The sequence below is a fragment of the Rhinopithecus roxellana genome, chromosome 6 (assembly GCF_007565055.1).
Source record: "Rhinopithecus roxellana isolate Shanxi Qingling chromosome 6, ASM756505v1, whole genome shotgun sequence".
Taxonomy (NCBI): Eukaryota; Metazoa; Chordata; class Mammalia; order Primates; family Cercopithecidae; genus Rhinopithecus; species Rhinopithecus roxellana.
In genome coordinates this window covers 142837495-142856039 of record NC_044554.1, presented here as the reverse complement: position 1 = coordinate 142856039, position 18545 = coordinate 142837495, and positions in this window count along the sequence as shown.

Below are 18545 nucleotides of genomic sequence, written 5' to 3'. Positions count from 1 at the left end.
AGGACATACCTGGGAGAAGACGCAAATCACAATAGGATCCGTGCTTCACGCTTTTTATAAAGAGGATTTTGAGGGTTTCAATATTTAAAGGGGAAAGAGCAGGCAGGAGGGGAAGGAGGAAAGAAAAAAAAAGGAGGGTATAAAGTGAGGTAAGAGGTCATATTCTTGTGAGGCTTTGATAAGTGTTTACTGAATCCAGTGTTACAAGTGAAAGGAGGAGGGAGAGTAGCAGTTGATTAAACCTTTGTCTCATGCAATCAGTAAGTCTCATGCAATCAGTAAGTTGCATTTTACGCAAGATAAAAATGAACAGTAAAGGAAGCCAAACTGTCAAATATGTCTTTGTTCCATGCCTGCGAAGATAAGCTGTTAATTTACCTTGTCAGGGTGAGGAAGACCACCTGAGAAGATATGTGATCTTCTATCTTGCAGGTTCAGGAACAAAAGGAAAGGCAGTTTTTTTGGTGACTCAGTTTCTAAGCTTAACTTTTCCTTTTGGCAGAGTGAGTATGGCGTCCCAAGATTTTCTTTTCTTTTCACACCTTTAAGAACATTCATGATTCATGGGAGAAGGTCAAAATATCAGCAATAACAAGAGTTTGAAAGAAGTTGATTCCAACTTTCATGGATGACCTTCGAGGGGTTTCAAGACTTCAGTAGAGGAAGTCATAGTATACTACAGTATAGTGTATACAATATGCACTGGGAAGCCAAAACATTCTTGTGACTGACTTTTTATATTTCCTTATTGCACTGGTCTGGACCTGAAGCTTCAGTATCTCCAAGGTATGCCCATACATCATTTAAAAAGAAGTTCTGAAACTTGTAGAGTCAGACAACAAACTACAAATACTAGACATTGGCAACCCTGTTCAAGAATGGCAAACTGTGGTCAATAGAACTGGTGAACTGCTTCCTTTTCTGAACTATTCAGCACCTACTTCCTCTTTCGACTTTTCAGCTCCTTCAGTGTTCCACTTAACATGTTTAACTCTCTTTGTGTGGGTATCTGACCGCTCACCAATAGATCTGAAGATTTTAGGGGGCAAAGAATGTGTCTTCTTATTCTTCCATCAGCCTTTGCAGCGTAAATGGAAATGGTATCTGTTTGATGCTAGTGGTATCCCTTAAAATGTTGATGGAGAAAAGTAGATTTTACTTGCCAAGATATCTTGAAAAGGAAATGAAAAGGAAAATGCTTGATGTTCAACAGATGTCTAGTGACTGAACTTATTACTTACATCAAATCAATGTGAGAGATTTGAAAAACTAATGGGAAAAAAAATAAAGATGGAGGTATGGGCATTGCACCAAGTCCTTGGTAAACACAATCTGACTGGATCATGGTATAAGTACCATATGCATGGTGTCCTCTCTCATTCGAAGTATGTAGGAAAGAAAGGGAATGCCTTTATATGTATACGAATTGGACTGAAAAGATAAGCAACAAAATAAAATTTAAGTAACGGGATTTCAAAAATTGATGTGGTCCTTTATAAAATTGATTTAACCACAGAATATCATAATTATCATCAATACAAAGTAATAATCACTAATGTGTTGATTGCTAAGATTTCCTGTGCCTATGATTTTGGCACAGTCTGAAAACACAATTTTTTCACATTTCAAAAATTCATTCCTAGGCCAGGTGCAGTGGCTCACACCTGTAATCCCAGCACTTTGGGAGGCTGAGGTGGGTGGATCATTTGAGGTCAGGAGTTCAAGACTAGCCTGGCCAATATGGTGAAACCCCACCTCTACCAAAAATACAAAAATTAGCTGGGCGTGGTGGCAGGCACCTGTAGTCCCAGCTACTTGGGAGGCTGAGTCAGGAGAATAGCTTGAACCCAGAAGGCAGGGGTTGCAGTGAGCTGAGATGCTGGGATCACACCACTGCACTCCAGCCTGGGCGACAGGGCAAGACTCTCATCTCAAAAAAAAAAAAAAAAAAAAAAAAAAAAAAAAAAAAAAAAAATTCATTCCTTTGACAAATATCAACAGAGGACTTTTTGCCGAGAACTATGATTTCTATCAGGAACATACACATAAGCTAGGCAGGTACAATCCCTGCTTACTTTTTAGATGATGATGGTGATGATGATAATGATTTCTCAATTATTTACTCATGCAACAGATATTCATTGAGTGCATAATATCTGCCTCTACTGGACCCTTGAAATACAGGGTCTTTCATGAAGCTTAAATTATAGTGGGAAGGAGACAATATCAATAAAAACAGATAAATATATACAAATTTTTTAAATGCTGTGGAGATAGATTAAGCAGGGCAATGGGACAGGGAATGGAATACTAGGGGGTCTGGCCTGAGTTTATGAAGCATGGTCAGTGAAACTCCCCCTAAAGGAAGGAAAAGAGAGGAAAGTGCAATTAGCAAGGGAGGAATGTTCTACCACCCAGAGGCAGTGTTGATTAAAATAGCACTAATAATAGTTAATAGGTATTGATATTTTGTTATGTACCAGGACAGGTTCTACACACTTTGCTTGTTTTCATGTGTTAATTCTTTATGACAACCCTATCAGGTAAACAGTAATCTCACTTTCTAGATGAGAAAACTGAGTTTTAGAGAAGCCACATTATTGTTCAGGGTCCCTAATTCATAATATTTAGAGTCATAATTTGAATGTAAGCAGATAAAATTCCTTTTAAAAATAAGTAAGCAACAACAAATAACAAACTTTAATGACTGGATAAATACTATGAATAAAACAAGGAAAGGTCCAGAAATAATGAGGGAACCACTTAAGATAAGGTCAACAGGAAAGACTTCTATGAGAAGACCACATTTCACCTGAAAACTGAAGGATAAAAAGGATGGTTCAGAGACAGATCTGGGCAAGGCAAACCAGGTAAGAGAGAGGAGTGCATGTCTATGTCCTGCAGTCAGAAGAAGCCAGGCAGGTTGCAGGAGCGTAAGGAAATCAGGACCCTGGAGCCCAGAGAATGGAGAGAAGCATCCTGAGAGATGAGGGCAGAGAAAAAAGCAAGAGTGTTATGTCAGCCTAATAGGGTTTGGATTTTATCATAAACCATTGGGAAGCCATTTTTTTAAGGATATTATCTGGTTTTCCTTTTAAAGAATATCACTTTTGCTTCTATGTGGTAAAGGAATTAGATTTTCCTGTGCAGTTGATAGAAAATGTGTTATTGGGGCATTTTTATGGCTCACTGTTTTATTTAACTAACAACATAAAGATAGACAAGGTACAGGGGAAGTTCCAAGATGGCCGAATAGGAACAGCTCCAGTCTACAGTTCCCAGCATGAGTGATGCAGAAAATGGATGATTTATACATTTCCAACTGAGGTACTGGGTTCATCTCACTGGGGCTTGTTGGACAGTGGAGCAGGGCAGGGCAGGGCATCGCCTCACCTGGGAAGCACAAGGGGTCAGGGAATTCCCTTTCCTAGCCAAGGGAAGCCATGACAGATGGTACATGGAAAATCAGGACACTCCCACCCTAATACTGCACTTTTCCAATGGTCTTAGCAAACAGCACACCAGGAGATTATATCCCACTCCTGGCTCGGAGGGTGCCACGCACACAGAGACTCGGAGGGTCCCACCCTCACTGTTGGCACAGCAGTCTGAGATCTAACTGCAAGGTGGCATTGAGGCTGAGGGTGGGGCATCTGCCATTGCTGAGGCTTGAGTAGGTAAACAAAGCAGCTGGGAAGCTCGAACTGGGTGGAGCCCAGAGAAGCTCAAGGAGGCCTGCCTGCCTTTGTAGACTCCACCTCTGGGGGCAGAGCATAGCTGAACAAAAGGCAGTGGAAACTTCTGCAGACTTAAACATCCCTGTCCAACAGCTTTGAAGAGAGTAGTAGTTCTCCCAGCATGGAGTTTGAGATCTGAGAACGGACAGACTGCCTCCTCAAGTGGGTCCCTGACCCCCAAGTAGCCTAACTGGGAGGCACCTCCCAGTAGGGGCCGACTGACACCTCATATAGCCAGGTGCCTCTCTGAGATGAAGCTTCCAGAGGAAGGATCAGGCAGCAACATTTGCTATTCTGCAATATTTGCTATTCTGCAGCCGCCACTGGTGATACTCAGGCAAACAGGGTCTAGAGTGGACCTCCAGCAAACTCCAACAGACCTGCAGCTGAGGGTCCTGACTGTTAGAAGGAAAACTCACAAACAGAAAGGACATCCACACCAAAACTCATATGTATGTCACCATCATCAAAGACCAAAGGTAGATAAAACCACAAAGATGGGGAGAAACTAGAGCAGAAAAGCTGAAAGTTCTAAAAATCAGAATGCCTCTTCTCCAAAGGAATGCAGCTCCTCACCAGCAATGGAACAGTGCTGGATGGAGTATGACTTTGACAAGTTGAGAGAAGAAGGCTTCAGACGATTGGTAATAACAAACTTCTCCAAGCTAAAGGAGGATGTTCGAACCCTTCACAAAGAAGCTAAAAACCTTGAAAAAAGATTAGACAAATGGCTAACTAGAATAAACACTGCAGAGAAGACTTTAAACGACCTGATGGAGCTGAAAACCATGGCACGAGAACTACGTGACACATGCACAAGCTTCAGTAGCTGGTTTGATCAAGTGGAAGAAAGGGTATCAGTGATTGAAGATCAAATGAATGAAATGAAGTGAAAAGACAAGTTTAGAGAAAAAAAGAGTAAAAAGAAATTAACAAAGCCTCCAAGAAATATGGGACTATGTGAAAAGACCAAATCTACATCTGATTGGTGCACCTGAAAGTGAAAAGGAGAATGGAACCAAGCTGGAAAACTCTCTGCAGGATATTATCCAGGAGAATGTCCCCAACCTACAAACGCAGGCCAACGTTCAAATTTAGGAAGTACAGAGAACACCACAAAGATACTCCTCAAGAAGAGCAGCTCCAAGACACATAACTGTCAGATTCACCAAAGTTGAAATGAAGGAAAAAATGTTAAGGGCAGCCAGAGAGAAAGGTCTGGTTACCCACAAAGGGAAGCCCATCAGACTAACAACAGATCTCTCAGCAGAAAGTCTACAAGCCAGAAAAGAGTGGGGGCCAATATTCAACATTCTTAAAAGAAAGAATTTTCAACCCAGAATTTCATATTCAGCCAAACTAAGCTTCATAAGTGAAGAAGAAATAAAATCCTTTACAGACAAACAAATGCTGAGAGATTTTGTCACCCCCAAGCCTGCCTTACAAGAGCTCCAGAAGGAAGCACTAAACATGGAAAGGAAAAACAGGTACCAGCTACTGCAAAAACATGCCAAATTGTAAAGACTATCGATGCTAGGAAGAAAGTGCATCAACTAACTGGAAAAATAACAAGCTAACATCATAATGATAGGATCAAATTCACACATAACAATATTAACCTTAAATATAAATGGGCTAAATGCTCCAATTAAAAGACACAGACTGGCAAATTGGATAAAGAGTCAAGACCCATCAGTGTGTTGTATTAAGAAGACCCATCTCACGTGCAGAGACACACATAGGCTCAAAATAAAGGGATGGAGGAAGATCTACCAAGCAAATGGAAAACAGAAAAAGGCAGGGGTTGCAATCCTAGTCTCTGATAAAACAGATTTTAAACCAACAAAGATCAAAAGAGACAAAGAAGGCCATTACATAATGGCAAAGGGATCAATTCAACAAGAAGAGCTAACTATCCTAAATATATATGCACCCAATACAGGAGCACACAGATTCATAAAGCAAACCCCTAGAGACTTACAAAGAGACTTAGACTCCCACACAATCATAATGGGAGACTTTAACACCCCACTGTCAACATTAGACAGATCAACGAGACAGAAAGTTAACAAGGATATCCAGGAATTGAACTCAACTCTGCACCAAGCGGACCTCATAGACATCTACAGAACTCTCCACTCCAGATAAACAGAATATACATTCTTCTCAGCACCACAATGCACATATTTCAAAATTGACCACATAGTTGGAAGTAAAGCACTCTTAAGCAAATGTAAAAGAACAGAAATTATAACCAACTGTCTCTCAGACCACAGTGCAATCAAACTAGAACTCAGGATTAAGAAACTCACTCAAAACCGCTCAACTACATGGAAACTGAACAACCTGCTCCTGAATGGCTACTGGGTACATAACGTAATGAAGACAGAAATAAAGATGTTCTTCGAAACCAATGAGAACAAAGACACAACATACCAGAATCTCCGGGACACATTTAAAGCAGTGTGTAGAGGGAAATTTATAGCACTAAATGCCCACAAGAGAAAGCAGGAAAGATTTAAAATTGACACCCTAACATCACAATTAAAAGAACTAGAGAAGCAAGAGCAAACACATTCCAAAGCTAGCAGAAGACAAGAAGTAACTAAGATCAGAGCAGAACTGAAGGAGATAGAGACACAAAAAAAAACTTAAAAAAATCAATGAATCCAGGAGCTGGTTTTTTGAAAAGATCGACAAAATTGATAGATCACAAGCAAGACTAATAAAGAAGAAAAGAGAGAAGAATCAAATTGTCACAATAAAAAATGATAAAGGGGATATTACCACGGATCCCACAGAAATACAAACTACCATCAGAGAATACTATAAACACCTCTATGCAAATAAACTAGAAAATCTAAAAGAAATGGATAAATTCCTGGACACATACACCCTCCCAAGACTAAACCAGGAAAAAGCTGAATCTCTGAATAGACCAATAACAGGCTCTGACATTGAGGCAATAATTAATAGCCTGCCAACCAAAAAAAGTCCAGGACCAGACGGATTCACGCTGAATTCTACCAGAGGTACAAAGAGGAGCTGGTACCATTCCTTCTGAAACTATTCCAATCAATAGAAAAAGATGGAATCCTCCCTCACTCATTTTACGAGGCCAACATTATCCTAATACCAAAGTCTGGCAGAGACACAACAACAACAAAAAAAAAAAAAAAAAAAAGAGAGAGAGAGAGAGAGAATTTTAGACCAGTCTCCCTGATGAACATCAGTGCAAAAATCCTCAGTAAAATACTGGCAAACAGAATCCAGCAGCAAGTCAAAAAGCTTATCCACCATGATCAAGTTGGCTTCATCCCTGGGATGCAAGGCTGGTTCAACATACACTAATCAATAAATGTAATCCATCACATAAACAGAACCAATGACAAAAACCACATTATTATCTCAATAGATGCAGAAAAGGCCTTTGACAAAATTCAACAGCCCTTCATGCTAAAAACTCTCAATAAACTAGGTATTGATGGAATGTATCTCAAAATACCAAGAGCTATTCATGACAAACCCACAGCCCATGTCATACTGAATGGGCAAAAACTGTAAACACTCCCTTTGAAAACCGTCACAGGACAAGGATGCCCTCTCTCACCACTCCTATTCAACATAGTGTTGGAAGTTCTGCCCAGGGCAATCAGGCAAGAGAAAGAAATAAAGGGTATTCAGTTAGGAAAAGAAGAAGTCAAATTGTCCCTGTTTGCAGATGACATGATTGTATATTTAGAAAACCCCATTGTCTCAGCCCAAAATCTCCTCAAGCTGATAAGCAACTTCAGCAAACTCTCAGGATACATAATCAATGTGCAAAAATCACAAGCATTCTTATACACCATTAAGAGACAAACAGAGAGCCAAATCATGAGTGAACTCCCATTCACAACTGCTTCAAAGAGAATAAAATCCCTGGAATACAACTCACAAGGGATGTGAAGGACCTCTTCAAGGAGAACTACAAACCACTGCTCAACTAAATAAAAGGGAACACAAACAAATGGAAGAACATTCCATGCTCATGGATAGGAATAATCAATATCGTGAAAATGGCCATACTGCCCAAGGTAATTTATAGATTCAATGCCATCCCCATCAAGCTACCAATGACTTTCTTCACAGAATGGGAAAAATCTACTTTACAGTTCATATGGAACCAAAAAAGAGCCCACATTGCCAAGACAATCCTAAGCCAAAAGAACAAAGCTTGGAGGCATCATGCTACCTGACTTCAGAGTCTACTACAAGGCTACAGTAACCAAAACAGCATGGTACTGGTACCAAAACAGAGATCTGGTAGACCAATGGAACAGAACAGAGCCCTCAGAAGTATTACCATACATCTACTACCATCTGATCTTTGACAAACCAGACAAAAACAAGACATGGGGAAAGAATTCCCTATTCAATAAATGGTGCTGGGAAAACTGACTAGCCATATGTAGAAAGCTGAAACTAGATCCCTTCCTTACATCTTATACAAAAATTAATTCAAGATGGATTAAAGACTTAAATTTTAGAACTAAAACCATAAAAACCCTAGAAGAAAACCTAGGCAATACCATTCAGGACATAGGCATGGGCGAGGACTTCATGACTAAAACACCAAAAGCAAGGGCAACAAAAGCCAAAATAGACAAATGGAATCTAATTAAACTAAAGAGCTTCTGAACAGCAAAAGAAACTACCATCAGAGTGAATAGGCAACCTACAGAATGGGAGAAAACGTTTACAATCTGCCCATCTGACAAAGGGCTAATATCCAGAATCTCAAAGAACTTAAAGAAATTTACAAGAAAAAAATCAAACAACCCCATCAAAAAGTGGGCAAAGGATATGAACAGACACTTCTCAAAAGAAGACATTTATGCAGCCAACAGACACAGGAAAAAATGCTTATTATCACTGATCAACAGAGAAATGCAAATCAAACCTACAATGAGATACCATCTCATGCCAGTTAGAATGGTGATCATTAAAAAGTCAGGAAACAACAGGTGCTGGAGAGGATGTGGAGAAATAGGAACACTTTTATACTATTGGTGGGACTGTAAACTAGTTCAACCATTGTGGAAGACAGTGTGGCAATTCCTCAAGGATTTAGAACTAGAAATACCATTCGACCCAGTCATCCCATGACTGGGTATATACCCAAAGGATTATAAATCATGCTGCTGTAAAGACACATGCACATGTATGTTTATTGCGGCACTATTCACAATAAGAACGACTTGGAACCAATCCAAATACTGTGCAGCCATAAAAAAGGATGAGTTCATGTCTTTTGTAGGGACATAGATGAAGCCGGAAACCATCATTCTCAGCAAATTATCACAAGGACATAAAACCAAACACCGCATGTTCTCACTCATAGGTGGTAATTGAATAATGAGAACACTTGGACACAGGGTGGGGAACATCACACACCGGGGCCTGTTGTGGGGTTGGGGGAGAGGGGAGGGATAGTGTTAAGAGATATACCTAATGTAAATGATGACTTAACAGGTGCAGCACACCAACATGGCACATGTATACATATGTAACAAACCTGCACATTGTGCACATGTACCCTAGACCTTAAAGTATAATAATAATTTTTAAAAAGACAGACAAGGTACAGTAAACAGCCCTCAAGGTATGTATAGGTCATACATAATATATAAATCTTGGTGTCCAATGTTTACTTATAAATAAAGCAGTTTTAAAAAACTTCCCTGCTCTGCTCATTTCATTTTGTTAAATAGACCTCACACAAAAGGTGTATTCGGCCTGTTTCCCTTAGGATTTCTGGATCCTTGCTGTCATAAATTTACTGAGTGAGGAAGAGAATATGTTCCTTTTCCCTTGTGAACTTTATTCTATAATGTTATCATTTATCTAACAATAGAAGGTCATTAGAATGCTAGTTATGGTTTGCTTGGACTTGACATATTCAAATGCCTTGTAGTCACACATTAGATGTACAATTCTCTGTGAGAAGAGGCTTTTGACAGAAGACTTTTCTGGATCTGTGCAAACAAACTCCACCTCTGTCTGTTTTCACAGGAATGTTCAATGTTTTATGGCACACTGTGGTTTCGCATTTAGGATCAAATTTGAAACGGAACCGCTTTCTGTTCAGTAAAGCACAACTAAAATGTCACAGCTGTGAAGATTCATATTCTTTGGAAGAGAGCTACCCTGTCATGAGCACCACCAAGTGGCCTGTACAGCTCCTACAAGCCTCCCACGATGTGACTTGATTGCAAGGTTCTAATCCAAAACCTTGACCAGCTGTTTATACAGAGAACCAGTTTTTAAGCATACCTTTCAATGACTCAGAGAATCCATTTGCTAGACTTCCACAAAATTTATCCAAAAAATAAGTATTGCTGCTGCCATCTGAAATCCCAAATGTGGGGCCTAAAAAGTGTTGGATGCACTATACTATATTATCACAAGTGTGTACATTGATATATGGGAACTAAAAATAAGCCAAAAACTTGAGGGCATCTCTGCCTCCATGGATGCAAGCTGGCCCCATTTCACACAGCTGTAGAAATAAATTGCTCTCTGTTCCTGAGATGCAGCCCAACTTTACTGAGCAGCTGTAACCTAGGAACAGGAAGGAGATGAATTGCCACTATCCTTAGTTTCACATTAAAACATTTCTCATCTCGTATGTGTACAAACACGAGGCTGAAAGATTTTTCACATTGACAACTTGCCTGATGTTTTTTAACTATACAAAAACTAGGTTACGTAGAACACTAGAAAATGTGGCCTCTACCCTCGAGAAGATGAGACTCAAAGGACAATGCTACCACATCATCATTCCCTTCCTGGTTACAAATGCAAAATGTGCGCTGTGGGGAAGAGGAGAGGGCTGCTGGGTGGCCTTTGGTGAGAAAAGTGAGCTGAAAGTGATACTTCAAAGAACATCTTCCAGAGCCTCCATCCCCAGCCCTGTCCATCCAAGTCATGGTTCGCTCCCATTGTGACAAACAAAAAGCAAATTATAAGTGGTCAAGATTTTTTTAATATTTTAGGAATTTTAACTTACTTTAGGGTCAAAGAATGTCTGGAAATCATTTCTGTAAGGAATAAACAAAGGATTACGATTTCATGAAACAATTAGTAACAAATGCCATTAGAGCAGAAGCCTGTCATATGCACTTGCAAAGTATTTAAGAGTCAGAAGTATTACTATTATTTTTAAAAATACACTTGACAAGCCTTAAATTTTTTTTTACAAAAGAAAAATACATATACGTAGTCAGTTTAAACAGATTTCTAAATTGACACTGATTAAAAGTTGCATAAGCCCTCAGGTAAAGAACTGGGGACCCGACAGGTACCCAATTTGCCTGAGGACACAGAGCAAGGAAGTAGTGATGCCACCTTTGCATTCATATGGTATTTTGCAGTTTACAAAATGCTTTCAGGTCCTTTTGTCCCCTTCACTTGAATCTTACAAAAATGCTGTAATGTGGAATGCACATCATCCCTTTAAAGTCAGCGACTGTGATTCTGCTCTCAGAAAGAGTAAAGATTGGTAGTGGCTGAGAGGCTGAGGGCTAGAACCAGGCGAGGGTTACCTCATTCTGCAATCATTTGCATTGACTTTACAGTTTTCAACACACTGTGGTGTTTCATTTATTTCTCCCATATGGGTAAAGCAAACATCTTTCCTAATTAACAAGTAAAAAAATTGGCAATACAGAGAGAAAGCAATGTGCCCAAGATCCAGAAGAGCTGCAGCTAGGAGTAGAACCATATCTCCTGGATCCTCACTTGCTTTCTTCCTACTATTCTCTACTGCCACCTTCAAGATCCTAAGTCATCTACTGCAAGACTCAAAGCTGAAGTCAGACTTTAAAGTCAGACCTTAGGCTGGGCACGGTGGCTCATGCCTGTAATGCCAGCACTTTGGGAGGCCAAGGCAGGCAGATCACCTGAGGCCAGGAGTTCAAGGCCAGCCTGGCCAACAGGGTGAAACACCGTCTCTACTAAAAATACAAAAAATTAACCAGGTGTGGTGGCAGGGGCCTGTAATCCCAGTTACTTGGGAGGCTGAGGTAGGATAATCGCCTGAACCTGGGAGGCAGAGGTTGCAGTGAACCGAGATCATGCCATTGCACTCCAGCCTGGGCAACAAGAGCGAAATTCCATCTCAAAAAAAATAAATAAATAAATACAAAAAATTAGCCAGGCATGGTGGCGTGTGACTGTATTTCCAGCTATTCGGGAGGCTGAGGCAGGAGAATCACCTGAACCCAGGAGGCAGAGGTTGCAGTGCACATCACTGCACTCCAGCTTGGGTGACAGAGTAAGACTCCATCTTAAAAAAAAAAAAAAAAAGTCAGACTTTAAAGAAAAAATGTCTGTAAGATTAGTTGGAAAGCAATAAAGAAGGGAAAGGTGGGGATTTCTAAAACTGTATCTGTGAACTTAGACAATTACCACACATCGTTTTAGTCACAAATATTGAACTAAGAAAAAATATGTTGGCCTATAAAATGGCAATTTATCATAAGATTTTATATCTAGTAGCAAAATGATTTAAGAGAGATAAAAATTCCAGAACTACTTCTCCACAACTGCTGAATGGTCGGTTTTGAAGGTGAGATTTGCACTTTCATAGAAGGCAAAGTGTGATGGGTAATCTCGGGCAGCCCTGGATATGGAAAGAACCTTCAGTGTGAAGCAAACTGCTGAGATCCATGATCACAAAGCTCTTGTAGAAACACATGTCAGAAAACCCAGTTCCAGCTCGATTCTGCTACCTGGGAGTTAATCAATTACTCTCTATATCATATTGTAAAATGATATAAATGATCATAACAGTGACTTCCTTTATGCCAAACAAACCACTTGCTTACATTCTGTCAATCATTCTTCACACAACCCCACAATGTAGGCATTATACTCATTCCCATTTGACTAAACCAATACCTAGAGAAGTTGTTATACTCAGAGGCACCATGGTCTGATTTTAAAGGTAATTCCTTTAACCTGCCTTACTGGAAAGTAATTTGTTTTCCTTGGTAAAGTAATAAACTAGTATTCTGGTTTTACCTATTTGTCTTTCATGAGTTTTGTTTGTGAATCAGTCTCCTCAAGCCCAGCTTTAAGAATAACACCAAATTTCTGACATTTCAGAGCTGAAGACTAGATCCCAAAGCACAGTAACGGTGAAACTTATGTTAAATGGCCAGGATGCTGGTCACTGGAGACGCTCCTCTAGGCCTATTTTCAGTACAAAATGTTGGCAACTATCATGGCACTGCCATGACCTCTTCTCAATTGTAGGGGGTGGGAAGATGAAGTGGAGTTCAAGCTCACTCTCTGGCTGGGTGTTGAAAACCATGTTTATCATACAGAGACTGAAAGAGTGAAGAAAATCAGTGCCTTGAACTTATACTCTGACTGAATATATTTGAGATCTCAAAAAAGATAGTGGCAAAGATAGAAACTGAAAGACTTCTTCACCAGAAATGGAAATTTGAACTTAGATGTGAGACAGACCCCTACTACCAAACTGTATACAATGAAAATATAGATAGGACAGCTTTGGGCTGGAATGAGGGATGGGCTGAGAGTTTCTCAAAGTGTAATTTGTATTGCTTAGGGAGAAATAGATTATAGCCAAAGCAAGGATTTTAAAATGCTGATTTTAAAATCAGGCATGCTCAAACTGTTAGCAGGCTGAGGCCAGCCTCATTTGTTTCATGACAGGGATTAGGAACCTGACCAAGTCCCCAACCACTTCTCCTATTAGAGAAGGTAGAAAGGAAAGTTCTTTTTTTTTTTTTTTTTTTGTTGACCGAGTCTCCCTCTGTTGCCCAGGCTTGATTGCAGTGGTGTGATCTCGGCTCACTGCAACCTCCACTTCCCTGGTTCAAGCAATTCCCTGCCTCAGCCTCCCGAGTAGCTGGGAATACAGGCACGTACCAACATGCCCAATTAATTTTTGTATTTTTAGTAGAGATAGGGTTTCACCATGTTGGCCAAGCTGATCTCAAACTCCTGACCTCAGGTGATCCACCTGCCTCCACCTCCCAAAGGAAAGTAAAGTTCTACATGCACAGGTTTGGGGCTAGGTAGGTGAAGGTGTGATGAGAATAAATGTGACCCATCACAAAAGAAAGTGTGTGTGTGTGTGTGTGTGTGTGCATGTGTGTGTGTGTTTAAAAATTAAAAAAAAATAATAATAATTTTTTTAAAAAATACATTGGGTTAGAAGTCCTGTACTTCCTGGGAGTGGGGATGGGGTGACGTATAAGCAGAAATAAAAATTAATGCTTCACTAGAGAAACACTAGTGTTTCATGTAAAAGACATTTCCTGCCTACTCCCTAGGCAAATATTTCAAACAAACAGAAAAAAAAAAAAAAGGATGTGTTTTAGTCTCCCTTGTAGAGGTAACACCCCACCCCATTTCTCCAAGACAGCTTGGCTCTAGAAAAGGTCTAACCAGTCTAACACCTTGGGCCACTGTACAATTTGACCCCATCTCTTCATAGCCTGGGGACTTGGCCCTATCTGGTGAAAACAGAAAATCATGTGGGAAATGAATTGCCTAAGAAATGAACGCTCTATGGAAGGTAACTTCTAAGACTAAATACTGCATAGCTCTTTCAAAAAGAGAGGGCCTTCTACTTGTATGCTGCTCTGGAGGAATCCACTGTGCCTCCTGCAGCATGATTTGTTAAATATTAATGAATCCACAAGCTGTAAAGAACCCCTGGAGTGGCCTAATTGCTTTTAGAACTGCTTAATTCCTGTGAGTAATCCACTTCATTAATTTTGCCAAGCAATACTTATTCTGTGTTCGACCTTTCATGGCTCATTTCCAAAATGCTAACGTTAAGGCAACAACACTGTTTGCAAACCACAGTCTGATAAATAAAATGCTAAAAGAAACAGCAGAAACTTTCAATTACATTCACTTCTGTGAATTGTTCTACTCAGTGCTTTAAAGACTTAAATCCCGTGGCCTAAGCTATTTAGTTTTTTGTTTGTTTGCTTGTTTGTTTGCTTTTTACTATGACCCTATGGTAGACCAAATAATAACTCCCCCAAAGATGTCCACATCCTAATCCTGAGAACTGGATGTGGCCTTACATGGCAATAAGGACTCTGCTGATGTGGATAAGTTAAGGATCTGGTGATAGGGAGATTGTCCTGGATTACCCAGGTGGAGCGCTGTAGTCACAAGGGTGTTTATAAAAGGAATACAGGAAGGTCAGGCAGAGGGGAAGGCAATGTGACGATGGAGGCAGAGACTGGGGTGATGAAAGCACAATCTGGGGAACACGGCAGCCTCTAGAAGCTGGAAGAGCCAGAAACAGAGGCTGCCCTGGAGCCTCCAGAAGGAATCAGATGCCCCCCACCAACCCTGATTTTAACCCTATAAGACTCATTTCAAGCTTCTTACCTCCAGAACTTTGAGGCAAGAAATCTGTATTGTTTGTAGCCACTAAGTATGTGGCAAACACTTGTTGCAGCAGCAACTTTCTTGTAAATGTATTTAAGTTTGAAATATCACTGTAGACAGCCCATGAAACACCTTCAACATCTGCCTTGCTTTCCACTGCTGTTTGAGCACAGTGGTCAGTCCGTTCCTCATGAATAAGCTGTCCATCGGCCTGGCTACATCTGATTGGGCCCCCTATAGCTACACACACAGGCCTATGGCTATGAGGAAGCCTGGAACAAAGTCTGCCTTGGAAGACACTTCAGGAAGGACAGTGACTAACTAAAAGAATCAGATTCTCTCCCAGAGACTTTTGAGTGCAAGACATTGACAAGGCAATAAAACTATAAGGAAAACAACAGGAAATGCAAAAAAGACAGGAAGGGAAAATGGAGAAAAAAGCTAAGGGGCCAATAGGATGGAGTCTGGAGTAAGGAACACCAATTTCTGGAGAGCAGGCCGCCACACTTCTCCAAGGCTCCAGTGCCTACCATAACCCTGCACAGGGGCCCTCAAATGACTGCTGAACATTTGAACAATAGTAAAGTGCATTCCATTTCTTCATGAGACAGCACTGCATTACTGCTAAGATTGGTTGTACTTCCATATTTCCCCATGCAGCCTTATAATAACCACTCCCCACCTCAGATGACCAGAGTAGGTTTTGTTTTGTACAACTCTATCTTATTTTATTTTTGAGACAGAAGTTGTGTTCTGTCACTCAGGCTGGAGTGGAGTGGCATGATCTCAGCTCACTGCAACCTCCGCCTCCTGGGTTCAAGCGATTCTCCTGCCTCATTGTCAAAGCAGCTGGGACTACAGGCACGCACCACCATGCCCAGCTAATTTTTCACACTTTTAATAGAGTTGGGGTTTCACCATGTTGGCCAGGCTGGTCTCAAACTCCTGGCCTCAAGTGATCCTCCCACCTCAGCCTCCCAACATGCTCGGATTACAGGCATGAGCCACCATGCCCAGCCTGTTTTTTACAACTTTCAAGAGCCTAACCACGATTCTCTCCTCTCTAGTCTTATCCTTATAATGCAATTTTTAAAAATCATCGGGGGCAAAGAACTTGAATAGACATTTCTCCAAAGAAGATCTACAAATGGCCAAGAAGCTCAACCAAAGATGCTCAAAGTCACTGTGAAAACGCAAATCAAAGCTACATGGAGAGACCACTTTATACCCACGAGGATGGTTATCCTCAAAAGAGCTTTGAGGAAAATGCAACAACACTGAAACTCTCATACACTGCTGCTGGGAATGCAAAATAGTGCAGCCACCACAGAAAACAGTTTGGTGGTTTCTCAGTAAGTTAAACATAGAATTACCACGTGACCCAGGAATTTCACTCCTGCATATACACCCACAAAAATTAAATAACAGGTATTCAAACAAAAACTTGTACACGAAAGTTTACAGTGACACTACTTACAATAGCCAAAAGATGGAGATAACTAAAGCATCTGTAGATGGATGAAGGAACAAATTTTAGTATATACACACAATGGAATATTATTTACCCATAAAAAGGAAGAACTAATACATGCTACAACAGTAATGAACCTAGAAAGTATTATTCTTTGTGAAAGAAGTTACAAAAGGCTACATAATTCATGATCTGATTTATATGGAATATCCATAATAGGCAAATTCATCAAGACACAACGCAGATTCGTGGCTGCCAGGGGTTGAGAGGGAAATGAGGAGTAAATGCTTAACGGGTGCAGGGTTTCTTTTTGGGGTAATGAAAATGTTTTGGAACTAGAGAGTGGTGATGGTTGTACAACATGTTGATGTACTAAATGCTACTGAATTGTACATTTTTTAATGGTTAAAATGGTGACTTTTATACTATGTGAATTTTACCACAATAAAAAAGATGATGGGAAATGCATTTCATGTGAGATCTTCCTCTATTTGCCACATGACTGATAGACAATTTATTATTTAACCATTTCAACTTATGGTTAGATATCCGAAATGCTGCTCTTGCCCCAAGTGGCTTCAGGGCTTGAGTTATCCCTTTGTTAACAAGGGTACAATCTAGGGTTTATAACACACAGACACCTGTCTGTGATCTCTCAGTGTCACACCCAAAAGTTCTTTCATGTGGGCCTAAAACTTACAGATTCTTTTGTAATATGGAGTAAAAAGCCAACCAATGTCATGTCCTGATTAAACTGATCCTGGGCTAAGCAATAAAAACCATGCAAAATTTAGAGTGATGTGGGTCTTTTATTTCAACGTTTTAATGTGAGATCAAGATAACTTAAAATAAAGAAACTAATCCTTTGATAATAAGAGTTAGTCACTAAGTGGATTAAGAAGTTAATGATGATACAATTAGGGAATCATTTCTTTAAAGACAGTGACTGATACTTCAAAAGAATGTTATAGGTATTTGCCACCTAGCTCTTCAATACAGTTAAATTTCTCAATTACAAAAAATGACAGATTGGTCCACCTTTGCTTAAAAAAGTAGAAAAGAACTCATAATTGTATTTCTTGCTTCTCAAAATATTCCAGAAGTGTTTTTATTTTTAACAGCAGGTGGCGCTGCCAACATAACTCTGAAATTTAAAAGCTGCCTGGCCATTTTCTTCAAGCCCTTTATTATATAGGAAATATGGAATAATTCACTTTTTGAATGCATTTCATGCTTGAAATACATTTTACTATTCTTGGCATTAGTTGGGTATGTTTAAGGTTCTGAAATCCTAAGAAATTTAATTCAATTAACTCATGGAAACAGCTTTTAAAACATTATTTATTAATGTTTTAAAACATTCGTTATTATTAACTAACATGGATAGGGTATTTTCTATTGGTAGGCACTTTACTGCACCCTCACATCAGCTTTCTCCTTTATCTTGATAAATTTAAAGGCTATTATTTTCATTTTAAAAAGGAGAAAACAGGTAAATTATGTTCTCTGCCCAACTCACACATCTCTGCAAGGAGTAGAACCAGGATCCAGTGAGAACTGACTCCCTCCAAGGCCCACATCCTCAACCATGTCATCCCACATCACACATAGTGCCATAGTGCCCTAGGATTCCCAGCATTTTGGAAAGACATTCAAAGACAGGTTTACTAGATGAATATTGAGGCGGATAACCTGAAACCACTGATCATACAGGTGGCCCTCATTCAAACCATTTAGACAGCTAAGTTCATTTAACTCCTAAGCGCCAGTTGTATTCAGAATTCAGTCAAAGCTTAAAACAAGTTTGACCTTATTTCTGTTTGGGAAAAGTTAAGAGTGAAAGGTGATACTCCACTGAGTCAAACTGTGTAGGACAAAGACTGCACAACATTCAGAATGAAAGGCACCCT